This window comes from Castor canadensis, chromosome 6 (genome assembly GCF_047511655.1).
Source record: "Castor canadensis chromosome 6, mCasCan1.hap1v2, whole genome shotgun sequence".
Lineage (NCBI taxonomy): Eukaryota > Metazoa > Chordata > Mammalia > Rodentia > Castoridae > Castor > Castor canadensis.
The window spans coordinates 18,256,426-18,271,343 of NC_133391.1; the positions used below are offsets into that span (position 1 = coordinate 18,256,426).

The 14,918-nt window shown below is 41.3% G+C and overlaps 2 protein-coding genes across 11 annotated transcripts in view; both read left to right on the forward strand.

Moving 5' to 3' along the window:
- Itpr2 (inositol 1,4,5-trisphosphate receptor type 2) overlaps positions 1–14,918 on the forward strand; it is an 842,075-nt gene that overhangs the window by 496,955 nt on the left and 330,202 nt on the right. The window lies entirely within an intron of this gene.
- The window catches only part of LOC109687063 (inositol 1,4,5-trisphosphate-gated calcium channel ITPR2-like), a 147,639-nt gene that overhangs the window by 42,798 nt on the left and 89,923 nt on the right, over positions 1–14,918 (forward strand). The window lies entirely within an intron of this gene.

Below are 14,918 nucleotides of genomic sequence, written 5' to 3' on the forward strand. Positions count from 1 at the left end.
TATGCATGTGTATCTGTGTGTATATGTCTCTGTGTGTGTTGTGTATTGTGTGTGGTGGTGTTTGTATATGTGTGTGTCTCTGTGTAGTAAGTGTATATATGTCTGTTTTGTGTATTTGTGTGAGTGTTTGTGGTGTGTGTATATATGTATGTCTGTGATGTATTTGTGTGAGTGGTGTGCTGTGTGTGTGTGGTGTGTATGTCTGCATGTTGTGTGAGCAAGTATGTAGTGAATGTATGGGTGTTTCTGGTGTGTATGTGCAGGTCTATATGTGTTTGTCTCTGTGGTGTGTACATGTCTGAGTGTGTTTGCATGTGGTGTGACATTACATTTCAAGCTGGCTGTGCGATGAATGGACTGAGATGTTTCATATTTAATTCACTCAGCATCACCTGGTTAGGCATGACTGGGTTATTCAGAAGTTTAATGTGTTCTTTCTGAATTTGCAGGGCTCACAATCTAGCAAAAATAATTTATAATCATTGTAAATATATAATATAGGGGTCTGAGCAGGGGGCTTCTTGTGAGATAATATAGTCAGGGATGCCTTCCTGAAAGAATGAGATTTACATTTTAGAATTAAATTTCAACCCAAGTGGCATTTATTGATTGTTTATAGTCTCTGCCCATTAATGGAGCAAACTTGGGGGCATGAGGAAAAACTGTTCTGATATGATTCTCTTTGTGTAGGTCAGGCAGAACCGTAGAAATGCTTTTTGACAATTGTTTTCCACAAGAAACCTGTTATGACTCTCTCTGTTAAAACTGGAATTTTGTTCTCTGTCTTGAGGCTATGGCTGTGGTATGTCTTCACACAATGAAAGTCAGCTGTGTTGGTAGCAGTTGTTTTAATGAGCTGACTGCTTAACTTTGCCGTTTGAGCTATAAAAAATAATCCGGTACCATCACCAAATTATAAGAGTATACAGAATTACAGAATTTATGGCTCAAGTAAACTCGTATGCCTATGGTGCGGAGGGTTGCTTTTGTCTCTTGCCAGATTTCAGTCTCACAGAGCAGGAACAGAACAGTGTGTAATCATTACTGTGTGTGGTGGAGCCTGCTCCTATTTCATATTGGGGTCTCTGCTGCTTTGTGTCATGTTTGTGTGGGGATGAAAGCAGAGAAGCGCAGGACTCCTTTACGTGGTGCTCTTTTCATCTGGCATCTGGGAGTTCAGGAGCTCTGTCTTCAGTCATTCCAGGTAGCATCAAAGCCTGTTCTGCTGGCAGGTTGGCCTGATAGCCCTTGAGAACACTTCTACTGCTGCTACCTGGAAAATGTTTCTGGCTCTTTCAAATCATTGTCTGAAAAATTTGCACCTACCATTGCTGGCCTGACTTTTAACAGCAAACTGACAGTCTGTAAACGAGTAATAATTTGCCTGTAAAGTTATTTTCCTCTGTATTCACATTTTCTTTTGCAAGCTCATAGTCACTACTTTTTAAAAGCTATGCAGATGGTCAGGAGAATCCAGAAAACAGTATGTTTCATTTTGCTTTCTTGTTTTTAGGGAGATCATGAGTAGAATCCAGCTGAGTACAAGCTGCTGTTACTGTGCCCTCTCCTTCCTGTTTAGGATAAAACAATCTGTATTTATGACAAAAATTTCAGATTGTACTGAAAATTGTTAAGTTTTATGCTGCATTCAATACAGGCATGGTGGCTCATGCCTGTATTCTCAGCTATGTAGGAGATCAAATCAAGAAGATTGCTGTTGAGGTCAGTCTGGGCAAAAGTTATCGAGGCCTATCTCAACCAACTGGCTGCGTGTGATAGTCCACACCTGTAATCTCAGCTATAGGGGAGACAACAAGTAGGAGGGTCATGGTCCATATCTGCCTGGGACAAAAACACGAGACCCTATCTAAAACATGACCTAAGGCAAGAAGGGATGCAACTGGGGACATGGCTCAAGTGGCAGGGTGTTTGTCTAGCAAGTGTGAGGCCCTGAGTTCAACCCTCAATACAAGCAATAACTGAAAAAAAGAACCAGTATAACTTGTACTCATTTCTTTCATCCCTGTTTATTCATTTTTTTCTTTCACTGGTGTGTTCATGCATGTGTTCATTCAGAAAACATTGACTGAGCACCTGTGTGCCAGGTGTGTGTAGATGGTAAGATGCTGTGTAGAAAAAGGGAGCAGTGACCAGAGTGCTGGCTGGATGGAGCTGCTGTTCCACAGTGCTAGGGAGGGACTGGTGGACATTTGAACCGAAGCCTCGAATAGGAGGCAGATCGGCTGTTCTGACACCTTGGAGAATAGGCCAAGGTGGACAGAACATCAGGGGCAAAGGCCCTGAAATAGGGGTATTCTGGATGAGTTCCAGACACTTAAGCTGGAGCTAGTGAGTGTCCATGTAGGCAAGTGAGGTTGGCAAAGCGGTTGGGGTGGCAAGGTGGAAGGAAGCTTAAGGAGGGCCCTATGGGTGCTGGGAGGCTTTGGCTGTTACTGTTAGGGAGCCAGAGCCGGTGGAGGGCAGTGACCTGACTTCTGTGTCCCAGGCTCGCTCCACCTGCTGGGTGGAGAATGGACAGTTGGGGTGACAGTTGGGGCAGTGACGGAACTGGAGGCTGTTGTTACAGCTAGGAGATAGACAGTGATGATTTGGTCAAGTTTATGAGTGTCTAGGAGATCAGATGCTAGCTATGTTTTAAAGGAAAAATCTGCAGTTTTAAAAAAATCACTGTGGACATGAAGCATAAGAGGCAATTGTGGTTTTTAACCCAGTCAGTGGTTGGGTGAAGTTGAGCACGCTATATGCTGGACACTATTCTGTGACTTTGCCGAGATTGCCCTGCTCCTCAATCTGCTGTGGAATTCAAAAGACTTGTTTTTTACTTAAAGAAAAACCTGAGAAATACATTCAACGAAACACATAAATGTTACATGTAAATTTAAGGATATCAAGGGTAAACTTGAGAAGTTTATGTGTGTGTGTCTCTGTGTGTGCCTCTGAGCGTGTGCGCTCATATTCATGTAGCCACCACCTTTTTTCAGAGGGAGAGAGAACATTTCCAGCCCCAGAGGTTGGGTGGTTCAGCCTCTCCATTATTCTCCCTCTTACCCCATCCTCCTCCTTAGAATGACTTTGACAGGACTCATATGTGTATAGAAAGCATCTCAACAATCTTCACCCTCCTCTGTCCTTTTCATTTACTCCCCTCCCATATCGCCCTCTCCTCAGTATGACCCATTCTACATTCCTGTCTTTCATCATTTAGGTGCCTGTCCTAAATCAGTGTGTGGATATACCTATTTTGTTTAGAACAATTTATTAACCATTCTCCGATTGGTGGGCATTAGGTTGTGTCAGGTTTGGGACTACAGTGAACATCACTGGCAGATGCTTTGTGTGTCTTTTGGTCCCTCTGGTGAATACACAGAAGGAGAGTTGCTCACTCACCTTTCCTTTATCTTTCTTTGCTTGGGTGTCTGGCACGCCCTTGTCAGCCACAGGGGTGGGGGGGGGCGGAGCAGAGAAATGTCCTTCTTGCAGGCCTGCTTCCATTCTTCTTCACTGCCTGTGTTCACGTTTAGGGCTGAATTTCCTCTACGGCGTCTTTTTAGACACCCTCTCAATCTTTACATGTTTCCTCTTCAGCTGCTTAACAAAGCAGAGTTTAGCTTGTGCCTATCTGCAGCTCACTGTTTGTACAGTTACCTGCCCCAGAGCCCAAGGTGGCTTACAATGGCATGTTCCTTTACAGGAGTGGTAGTAGTGGTTTTTAAGGGACCTAGATCCCACTAAAAATCTGATAAAAGCTATGTACCCTCCCACAGAAAAATGTACTTACAAATGCACACACAGTTCTCTTTCACTTTCAGAGGACTGTGGACCTCCATGAATTTCTTCCTCAACGAGCCCATGGTTTCAAGATTAAGAATCCTTCTCCTCTACTTTGATTTTTTTCCAAATCCATCTCCTTTCACTTGTTAATACCTTCTGTCCTAAGCTGTCACTGTCAGTTGATATACCCACACAGAAGGACTTACGTCTGCACAGACATGATTAAGCTGGCTGATAGAAAATTTCAGTTAAAGGAATAAGCTCAAGAGTTCTGTTGTAATACATGGTCACTGTGGGTAATAACAATGCACTGTGCACGTGAACATTTCTAAGAGAGTAGGTTTTGCGTACTCTCATCACACAAGAAATGCATGAGGTAATGGGAGTTAAGTAGCTTGATTCGGCCACTCCACATTGAACACGTATTGAGTGTTCTGTATGTGTCTATGCAGAGTGCTGCATAGACAGCTCTGATTCTTACTTACCAATTAGAAACAAGCAAAGCAAACCTGTCTGCCATAGAGGTCCTCCCTTGTACCGATCTGGCAAAGGAGGTTAGAATTACTGGACTTAGAAATTGCTGTGGAGTCTTCGTTCTTTCACTTCCACCAGCATGTGAGAACTTAAAGCTATAATTCCAGTGCTCTCGTTAAACTTAACTGGAAATTAGCATGAACATCTTGCTGTTGGGCTGGGCCATCCCAGGCTGAGAGGCACTGCCTTGGGGACAGCTGGCATCAAGAGGGCTGCCGGAGCTGCATGTTCGCACCTTCCTCAGCTGAGCTCCTCCTCACACCTGTGACTAAATGAACAGGTGGGCGCCACTCAATTGCAGAGGTCCATGGAAAAGGACAGGTGTGGAATATACATTAGTAGGTAGTAAATAAACTCACTGTCATCTGTGGTGTCTTTCCTGTAAGGCAGGGTGAGAAATGGCAGTGTTAGGGTGTGCATCTTTTGAAATACTAATGAATAGGGCTTCATCCAGGAGGAGTGTACCTCAACACAAGCTGGAATATGTATTCCATAATACGTTCAACTTTTCCTGGAAAAATGAAAAGTTTTTGTGTAGAAATTTTCTTTAAGATTTTTATAAAAGTAATAAAATGTACAAAGTGCAAATCATTTTCCCTTCTTTGCAAGGCCTATTTCCGTTCCTCAGGGATACCAACTGCTGCTCACAGTCTTTCTTCTCAGGTTTAAATCAAGCCCATGAAGTGGTATGTATCTGCGTTTGTTTTTGTAGCAGTGGGATCCGCGATTCAGTGATGGGCAGTGTTTCCCAGACATCCTTGTGTGAAGTGTTGACATACCTTCCTCTTTTCCTGTCTTTTTAGAATGCTCATTTCCCTTTATCTGTGGCATTGGCAGTTTAACTCTCAGAGATGGCCTCTACGTGTGTTTTGAAGTGTTTGCTGTGTTTCACTGTAGTGTGGTCATTACTCTTGATGCTGGGGTCAAGTGGTCATTGTTGCTGTGGGGCTCTCTTCATATCTTTTTGAGCCTGCATGCTTTGCCCATGACCTCCGTTTCAGAAGTAACAGATGCCAGGCTGCTCTCTTCTCCAAATTAAACAGTGGATTAAGTCTCAATTTTATTTTGTGTTATGTTTAGGAAAATTTATCTCACTAGGTTTAGCCAGATTTACCTGCTGCACCCCTGGGTGTGTCTTATCAGTTGTTCTTCACATATTTTTGAGAGCTGCGTGTGTAGGGAAGTCAGCTAGGACCTGTGTTGTAGCAAACAAGTCCAGTGTTCCCTTGTCTGAATACCAAGCAACCACAACCCAATCAACTAAAGCAAATCCTTACTATGCCTTTAAAGGTTATCTTTTATCTTGGCAATATTTATGAGAAGCCACTGGTTCATAGGAAGATCAGCAGTGAGGGCTGAATACAAATATGGCTATTACGTTTTTTGGTTTTATTGAACAGTAGCTTATGTACCATACAGTTCACTCATTTTAAGTGTGTAGTTTATCAAGCTTTGGTAAATGGATACTGTGGTACAGGAAATATTACAATCACCTTTCCACCAATCTAGAAGCTTCCACAGTCCCCTTTGGTAGTCAGTCCTTGTTTCCCTACCCCAGTGCCAGTACCATTGACTTTCTTTTGGACATAACAGTTCTGCCTTTTGGTGAGTTTCATCTTACATGAAGTCTTTGGGATCTGTTTTTTTTTTTTTTCATTCAGTGTGACTTCTTTCTCTCTTTTTATCAGCATAAATTAGTTGTGTGTGTGTGTGGGGGGGGGCAGGTTGTGACATTTACATATGTGCTTACAATGTATTTTAGATTCACCCCTCCATCATTCTTCCTCATGGAGAACAATTTTTACAGGTTTCATGGTTCTATTTTCTTTCTTTTTTCTTTTTTTTGTGGTATTGGAGTTTGAACTTTATACTTCATGCTTGCTAGGCAGGCGCTCTACTACTTGAGCCATTCCACCAACCCTGTTACAGGTATTTTTCTTGGTATGGTCTTGAACTATTTGCCCTGAAGCTGGATTTGAAATGTGATCCTCCTGATCTCTACTTCTTGAGTAGCTAGAATTACAGACAGGAGTCACCAGCATCCAGCTCATTGCTCTATCTCCATACACATATACAAACTACATTGGCCATATTTACCGTCCTTCACCCTGTTTGTCCCTCTCCCCTTCCCACTGGCATCCAGCCCCAGGCAGTGCCTGTTTTACTTCTGTGTCCTTCATTTTTTAAAGTGTATATTGATCAAGGGGTTTACCTTGGTATTTCACACATGTATATATTATGCTTTAATCAGATTAATCCCCTCTATTCCTTACTTCTCTATTCAACAGCTTTCAGTGCATTTTATAGGCTATTCATTTCAGCATTACTCACTCTCTCATTCTGTTTTCCTCTTTCTGAGACCCAGTGGTGCACTGGTGTGTGTATGTATATATATATATATATATATATATCAGTCATTTCTTCATTTTCATCAGTTCTGTGGATATACTACTACACGTGAAATGGAACTTGGTTGTTTCCATTTTTACTTTTGGCTACAATGAATAAAGCTGATCAACATTTTTTACAAGGCTTTGTGTGGACAGATGTTTTAATTCTCTTGGGTAGATACCTTGGAATGGGATTACTGGGTAATGTGTTGTTTAACTTTTCAAAAAACTGCCAAGATGTTTTTCAAAGAAGCATTTTGTGTTCATACCACAAATGTATGATGTTTCTCTCATTTCACATCCCTGCCAATGCATGGCTTTATCATTCTTTCTCATTTTAGCCCTTCTGTTGGGTGTGTAAAGGCATTTAATCATGGTGTTAGTTCTATCCAATGACAGTAACACTGAGAATCTTTTTATGTGCTTGTTGAACTTCCATGTGTCATTGTTTGTAGAATGGCTGTTCAACTCTTACTCGACTGAATGTCTTCTTTTATTGAGTCGAAATTCCACTATATATATATTCTGGTCCTCTATTAGGTACATGTTTGCTTTGAAACTTAATTTTAAATTGAATTTTTTGTTTGTTTGTTTTATGGTACTGGTCTCACACATGCTAAGTAGTTGCTTTACCTTCTGAACCTGTATCTAGCCCTGTTGTTTTGAGGTTTGTTTTTGGGACAAGATCTCGCTGCTTACTTTACCCAGGCTGGACTTGAACTCATGATCCTCCTGTTTTGAATATCTGGGATTACAGGCCTGTGCTACCAGGGCCAGCTATAAATTGAGTACAAACCAGCTCATGTATGGTTGGTTTTATTTGAAATACAAAAAACATAACCTTGCCCAAAGAAAACAATAGTACATTCTTTAGAAAACATTTATGATCATGAAAAGGAGAGAAAGAAAAGTAAGGAGGAAGTTCAGACAACTAATAATGGAAATACTGGAGATAGAGCTAAAGATTATTAAAAACAAAAAAGAAAATGATTAGAAAAAAAAAAGAGAACCACAAAGAGGTGTTTAATGAGAAACAGAGAACTTAAGAAATTGTGGAAAAGAACAGTAAGCAAATTTAAAGTTATGGAGAAAAAAAACCAGGTATGAAAGAAGACAAGAATCAGGGAGTAGAAAATCCTCAGCCACTCTGTCAGATGCCCTCTCCTCAGGGCCCACTGTGCATGCTTAGCCCTCTTCTCCAACACTCCCTTCTTTTTTTTTTTTAATTTTTATTTTATTATTCATATGTGCATACAATGCTTGGGTCATTTCTCCCCCCTGCCCCCACCCCCTCCCTTACCACCCACTTCGCCCCCTCCCTCTCCCCCCCCACCCCCTCAATACCCGGCAGAAACTATTTTGCCCTTATCTCTAATTTTGTTGTAGAGAGAGTATAAGCAATAATAGGAAGGAACAAGGGTTTTTGCTAGTTGAGATAAGGATAGCTATACAGGGAGTTGACTCACATTGATTTCCTGTGCATGTGTGTTACCTTCTAGGTTAATTCTTTTTGATCTAACCTTTTCTCTAGCTCCTGGTTCCCTTCTCCTATTGGCCTCAGTTGCTTTTAAGGTATCTGCTTTAGTTTCTCTGCATTGAGGGCAACAAATGCTAGCTAATTTTTTTAGGTGTCTTACCTATCCTCACACCTCCCTTGTGTGCTCTCGTTTTTATCATGTGCTCAAAGTCCAATCCCCTTGTTGTGTTTGCCCTTGATCTAATGTCTGCATAGGAGGGAGAACATATGATTTTTGGTCTTTTGGGCCAGGCTAACCTCACTCAGAATGATGTTCTCCAATTCCATCCATTTTCTAGCGAATGATAACATTTCGTTCTTCTTCATGGCTGCATAAAATTCCATTGTGTATAGATACCACATTTTCTTGATCAATTCGTCAGTAGTGGGGGATCTTGGCTGTTTCCATAACTTGACTATTATGAATAGTGCTGCAATAAACATGGGTGTGCAGGTGCCTCTGGAGTAACCTGTGTCACAGTCTTTTGGGTATATCCCCAAGAGCCACACTCCCTTCTTCAACATGTTACTGATCCACCTTCCAAACACACAGATCAGCAGGGTTGTGTCCTTTCCATCTTTACTGTGTAGAAACACAGACTCTGAGTATTGTTTAGCTTTGAGTTCCAGCTCTGTTACTTCCTGGCTCTGTGACCCTAGAGAAAACCTGACCTTTACAATATCCAGTTTCACAGTCTGGTAAGTGGGAGAGCTAGTGAAACCCGTCTCACAGTGTTCTATGGAGGTTAAAAAAACCTATGTAAAGCCTTTCTAGTGCTTGACTCCTAGTACTTCATCACTAAATATTGCAGGCATTGTCTGTGTGTTGGGGGAGGAGTGTCTCTTGCTTGTCATGCCTTCTACCTTTGGCTTTCTGTTCATTTTGTTTTAACTTGGGAGTATCCCATCAAACTAAAATTATCAAGTGGCAACACAGTGAAAGCATCACACTTCTAAAACTCTAGGCTATCAACACAACTGTGTTTGTTCATCTGGAATGTGAGGTTGGAAGTAATAATAGTGAATATTTACATAGGGCATGAACTATGAATGTTTTATTCTAGTACTGACAGAGATTAAGTAGTCGAAAACTTATATATAGGGTCCAGGGCTGGAATTTCCTGGTTTCTGTGAGACTGGGATGCACACCAAACCACAGTTTAATAAATACAGCTGAGGCAGGTGAGAGGCCTGAGCCTTCATGTAAATTCAGGACACGAACTGTGCCCTTTTGTGCCCAGCACCTCTGCTGCAGAAGGTGGCTGTAGAAGGGACCTCCCTTTTGATGCAAGAGCCCCTCTGCCCCATATGTCCTTTGCTCTGCCTCAGCATGTTGGGTAAAGTTTAAATACCTATCAGTAATTTGTATTTTTTGGATTTTTCCAGTTGTTGGCAATTTTCCTTAAATTGAAATAAGTTTTGTTTTGATCCTAGATCAATATACTGGAAAAAGTCCCCCTCTCCTATTTTTTTCCTGTAGCACTTGGTTTATATGAAGTGAGGTTGTCTAACTCTTCGTTTTCTCTCTGCTATTCAGCATTTCTTGGTTTCCACTACTATTCTTCAATAATTGTGACTTTTATATCTTGCTTGTTTTGTAATTCACCCAAGTCTGGAGGCAAGCTGATTTGTTAGGATGGCACTTAAAATATGGTACCTAAAATCGAGCCCAATAATCTGAATGAGTTCCTTCCTCTCCTGGTTGGGTCTCATTCTTCTGTTGGCTGGCCTAAAAATGGCCTCAGCTTTTCAGCTGTTATAGAACAGGGTTCAGCAATTACATTTGGAATTATACATATAAGTATTGTGCAAACATAGGCAAAAGGAATAGACAAAAATTTGGGCTCACAGGGATTTGCATGGTCACTGTGTTAATCAGTTTTCTGTTACTATAACAAAATACCTCAGGTTGGGTACTTACAAAGAAAAGACATTTGGCTTACAGATTTGGCACCAAAATCTGCCTAGCTCTGGTGAGGGCTTCCTTTACTATATTACATTGTGGTAAATAGCATCATGATGGGAGCTCATGCAAGAGGGAGAGATGGCCTGGTGAGGGAGGAAGCCAGTCTCGCTCTTCTGTGACAGCCCTCTCTTGAGAACTGTCTCACTCCTTTCAAGGGCAACATCCTCAAAGACCTATTAGTTCCACAAATCCCCACTTCTTAAAGGCCACTTTGGAAGCCAAGCTCACAGCACATGAATCCTTATGGGACAAACCGCATTCAACCATATCAGTCACTCTAATTCTATTAGGTTGAACATAAACCTAAGGTCTAGGCTTAAATTAAAAAAAAAAAGCAACAGAACCTGTTGAAATTGTTCTAAGAAGAGGGAAGGAGTAAGAAGGAGAATGATGGGAGGGGGTGAATCTAATTAAGACACATTGTAAGCACATTTGTAAATGTCACAATGAACCCTCCTGAACCACTAATATATGCTGATAAAATGCTAATAGTCTGGTGTTCCCCTGTATCCTAAATTCATGTAGCTGAATGTTTTCCAGAACGTCAGGCCTGAATGTGGTATGTCAAGCACCGATGGATGGAAGTGTCTGAAAACATGAGCCTAATAAGCCTTACCCCTATTAAGTTGGCTATGTCAGGAGTTTTGTTCACAGCAATGGAAAGCTGACTAGCACAGTCAGGCTGTCACTGTCATGGTGTTCAAGCATCCTGTGTGTAGTTGAACTTGCTTGTATTTATTACTTATTCTAATCTAGAGATCCCATCAGTAAAGACCTAGGCAAAACTCTCTGAATTTTGGGTTGTTTATGTCAGAGAAGGGAAAGGTTGAATTTTATCTGAGTCTCCTTCACAGTCTAACACTTCATTGTTTTTTAAGCCTGTAACTACAAAAGATCACTTCTCTTCCTCTTCATTAGTCAAATAGCTGACTTTCGGCTAGAGGAAGTTATATTGCAATTTTCATGATTGCCACGCATGTTGTGATTAATTTTAATGTTTGCTAACATGCACAATAAATTTTATTTGGCCTTTGTAATGTCCGAGAACACATTTTCCTCCTTAGATAGCCTCCTCTCAGGCAAGGCAAAGGAGACCGCTGTTTGGTTTACAATTCCCATGCTTACACCAAATGAAGCACACTCCATTTTAAAACTTCTAAACATAAAGAGTTTTATGAAAACACTGTATTTCAGCATGTGTTTCTTAGAGAAGCTGAAAGACAAAAACAGAGTTACAGTTGTATTTTTGGCTAAGGGATGCCTACCATTCCCATGATCAACTTTGGATTCTGATTACTAGTGTGTGGTGGCCCCTTGTCTTCCTGTTCCTTACCCTAACACTCTTCATTTATCATTGGGAAAGTCCTAGCTTACTTTTTGTCATAGAGATCATTGAACTTTGCTGCATCCTCTTCTATCATCGGAAAAGGAAAGTCCCAGGGCCTTTCCTTCCCCCACACTCCTCCATGTGGAGGTCATGAAGCCCTTGGCAGCTGTGTTCCCTGTAATCAGTGTGAGATGATTTTACAAGTGACATGAAAGATCCATTTGTTGAATGTCTGCTTTGTTAAATGACAGGCACATGTTGATGTTTTAATATGCTCTGCCTCATTTAAATCTTAAGACAGTGCTAGGAAGAAGAAAAGAGAAAGCCTGTTTTCTTTGCACCACCACCAAAGCCAACCTGTGGGCCAACACGGAACTCCTGGGTTTCTGGGAGTCAGAAATTGTGCATTGTACAAATGTCTTAGGAGGTACTTTTATAGGAATAAAGCATGCTTTTCAAAACTATTTAGATGGTGAATATTGGAAGTGGAGGTGTAGATTGGCCAATTTATGCAGAGTTGAGTGGGGAGGTTAGTTAGTCCTGTGACTTCAGTGCTGCATGGCATGGAGTTCCTGCCCTCCCCCATCTCCAGGGCTTTTATATTTCTTCCCTCCACTCAATTTGAAATCAGAAAAGTGAATGCTGCTGGGCAGAGCTCAGTTTCCTTCCACAGCTGTTAGAAAAGAAGTTCTGACTCTAAGCCATTGTTCTTATAATTGCCTGTTTTATTGGATTACTGACATAGCCTGACCATCTGTATTTCTGCAAATATTGGCCTTGGGTCTGAGGGTTAAACTTAAAAACAATAAAACAAAAAACAAAAAAACCTCCCTCATAGGGGGATATTTACCTCATAAACAAACACCAAAAACACAGATTATAGGAAATCATTTAAGTTTTTTTTTTTTTTTTAATGCTTTGAGCCTGGAGATGCTGAAGAGGCTGTTACCTATTTAGAAAGTGGCACTGATCTGACTGATCTGATTACTGATTGGAGAACCCCTTAAAGATTTTTCTTAGTGTACGCACACCTCTAATTTTAGAAAACGAGAGACTAAGAAATACTGGAGAGCTAGTTTTAGACGCAAGGTAGTAGGGCGGAGGAGACTTGGGTAGTTCTGAAGTAGCTAAATCCTGCACTCAGGAAAAACTGGGTTTGTCAAAAACTCCACCCATGCTGGAGTTGTGATTGTATCCACGTATTTTAAAGATATTAAAAGGTAATGGAGATTGTAGCCTTAGCTCACTGCATTCTGTTTCAGAGAATATCAGAATTTTATATGAAAACACACTGTGGATCTCACACCCAAAGGGTGGATTCCTTATCATTAATGGGGTGCTCTTGGTGTGTGTTCAGGTTTAACCCAAGAACTCCACTTTGTGTTGCTCCTTGCTGAGGGCTCTGGGAAGTTCAGTCATCTTTTCATCTTGGTGACGCTGTTGCTGAAAGAGTGAGGCAACAGTAATAATACTGCCTTGCTTGCCTTCATAATAGGGCTTCAAAGTTCACAGAGAACTTTCACACACATCATCTTTTTCTGCATCTCAGCAGCCTCGTGGATTAGGTGTGGCATGTATTATTAACACTTTTATTATGCAGTAAATTTGGAATCCGAGAAACTACACAACCAGTCCAAGTCGAGTAGATTTTTAAAAATGTGTTCCAAAGGAGGCAGAGGGAAAAAAAATTCAACACACACACACACACACACTCCCAATAAAAGCTCTTCTTTATGGGGACTGTTTGCTCTGTCAGCTCTCACAGCCCTTCAGTCTAGTTCCCATGCATATTTACTGGAATACAAAGTGAGATGTCACCTGTAGGAGATCCCAAGGGCCCCATAAAACTAGGGCTTCTCATTATCAGAAGAGTGGTGGAAGCCTGTTTGTCTGGCCCACTTCAGTTTCCCCTGCCCTCACATTTTCCCAGCCCACATCCACAAGGTATTAAGCTGTTGGTTTAGCTGCTTTCTTTTTAAATCTGTGCCTCCCCAAAGCTCCTATCCAGTCCAGTCAGGACACCCCACACCCCCACCTCCCTGGAAGTGGGCTATTGTGCTGGCTTGGCCTCTTGCTTATGTTGTCTTTTGCATGCTGTCAGAACTTAAACCCTTCAAGAGTCCAGCATTTTCCATGGGATAGAGTTCGTGTTCCTTAGCTTAGGACCCAATGCCACAGGTCCTGTCTTCAGCACTGCGCTGTGTTTTCCATTCACCGCCAAGCTGCTAGTTCTCTTGCAGAAGTAGTAGTCCCTTAGCATTCTTCTCTGCTTTTGTACAGCTGCTGAAAGTGACTAAAATGCCCCTCTGCTGTGCATTTAAATCCCTTACTTATGTGCTGAGTTAATACTGGTTCTTTAAAATTTGTCAGGTCTTCTTGGGGAGCTTTTTCTAGCCTCCCCTGTCTGGTAAAGTGGGCCCCGGTCATCTTTGTGTCCACAGCACCTTCTCCAGAGCTCCACTATGAAACCTTGGGTGTGGGCTTTCTGAGGATGAGGTCTGAGTCATAACACCCAGCAGCTCAGGGCGAGACTCCTGCAGGGGATTACAGTAAATGTGTTTGGCTGAATTGTTGGCCAGTACTTCACAGTAGCCCTAACTGCATGACCAGGACAGTGGTTTTGAAAGCTACCCAAAGATACCACTAATTAGGAATGCTATTGAGGTGGTCTACAATTTAGAAACCATACTTTCTCTGTCATAGGACCATTTCTGAATGAGCTTCGTTAGGAATCTGTAACAATGGAGAGGGACACAGTTTTTGTCTTTTCATATGTGAATGAATTCAGAAATGCATACTATAGATTACAGGGTTCAGTTCTACTTCAACATTGATTTGTGTTTTCCTGCACAAAAACAATGTAGAGTTTTGTCACTTGACTGAAACCAGAAATCAAAATAATCCACTGTGTTAAACCAGGAGTATTCTTTAGTCAGTGTTTGTGAACAACCTTTATACCTGTGCTTCACAACTTTGTGTAATTCTCTTTGCTGTTTTCTAGGGCTCGTATGTGTTTGGTTTACATGTGACGTGCCAGGTGGCGGCTCCTGTATTGCTCTATGATGGCCTCTCAGCCTACTTTTGGCTGTTAGACCGCATTTGTTCTCTGCTGCATATAACTTGTTTACTCATTCATTCCAGTATTTTTAAGTTAGAAGTTATGAATCAGTTTTCTGTACCCTGGTGAGGGAGCAGGAAGACCAAGCCATAGAATTTGTGTCTACAATTACAGAGTGTAGAAAAGAAGTCATTGTTTCTTCTGTTTGTTCTAAAAGCTTTAAAAATTCTGCATTCACGTTTCTTGATCATTTTTGTTGTTGTAATAGACAACAATGTGACTAAATGGATATTTGAGTGGACTGAATTTCATTTTTGTGATACATATTTGAAAAA